The sequence below is a fragment of the Oryzias melastigma genome, unplaced genomic scaffold, assembly GCF_002922805.2.
Source record: "Oryzias melastigma strain HK-1 unplaced genomic scaffold, ASM292280v2 sc00669, whole genome shotgun sequence".
Lineage (NCBI taxonomy): Eukaryota > Metazoa > Chordata > Actinopteri > Beloniformes > Adrianichthyidae > Oryzias > Oryzias melastigma.
In genome coordinates this window covers 16,044-17,011 of record NW_023417257.1, presented here as the reverse complement: position 1 = coordinate 17,011, position 968 = coordinate 16,044, and positions in this window count along the sequence as shown.

The following is a 968-nucleotide window of genomic DNA, read 5'->3' as shown; positions in this document are numbered from 1 at the left end:
AATGAAAACAAAACCAAATTTAGGATATTTTCTGGAAATAGAAAGGTTGAAAATGTTAAATTACATTTAAATGTGGTAGAAATCCAATATGTTAAAGAAATAAAGTTTTTAGGAGTAATAATTAATGATAAATTGTCTTGGAAATCTCACATAAATCATATAAAACACAAAGTCTCTAGATCCATCGGTATTCTGTTTAAAATCTGTGATGCATTGAACAAAAACAGTTTGTTTCTTGTTTATTGTTCATTAGTCGTTCCGTACCTTTCATATTGTGCAGAGATCTGGGGAAATGCAGGTAGAACTATTTTTCGAATCATTGGTTGAACTACAAAATAGGCTATTAGAATAGTCAACAGAACAGGATATTGTGAACCAACAAATTCTTTATTTTATTTGAATAATAGTTTAAAATTAAAGGAAATTGTTTATGTCAAGGTATTAGAAATTGTATATAGAGTAAAACATAATTTGATTTAAAAAAATATACAGAAGCTATCTACTTTAAGGGTTAGTTAGTATAATTTAAGAGTTCTTTATTATTTTGAACAGGTTAAAGCTCGTACTAATGCTGAGATGAGATGTGTTTCAGTTCTTGGAGTAAAATTAGGGAATCAATTAAGTGATGAATTAAAATTAAGTCCTTCACTTTTGCAGTTTAAAAAAAGTTTAAAACGTAAATGTTTGAATGACTACAACATACATATGTAAAAAATGTGATTTACTTGTATTTGTAAATAGTTTTTCTTTTGAATTTATTTCTTTGTTGATCAGCATAGATATTGTTTAGTTTTTAAGGAAAGCATTAAATAAGCTTCTGCCTATTCCTTTTTTTTTATTGGTTGTTTGTTTTTTGTTGTATATTGCGTTAACTGTACAAATGGGAACTAAAAAATAAACTTGATACTTGGTCGATGAGCAGCAGACTGAACCCGTAATTCATGAGCTTTCATTAGTCTGAGCTGCAG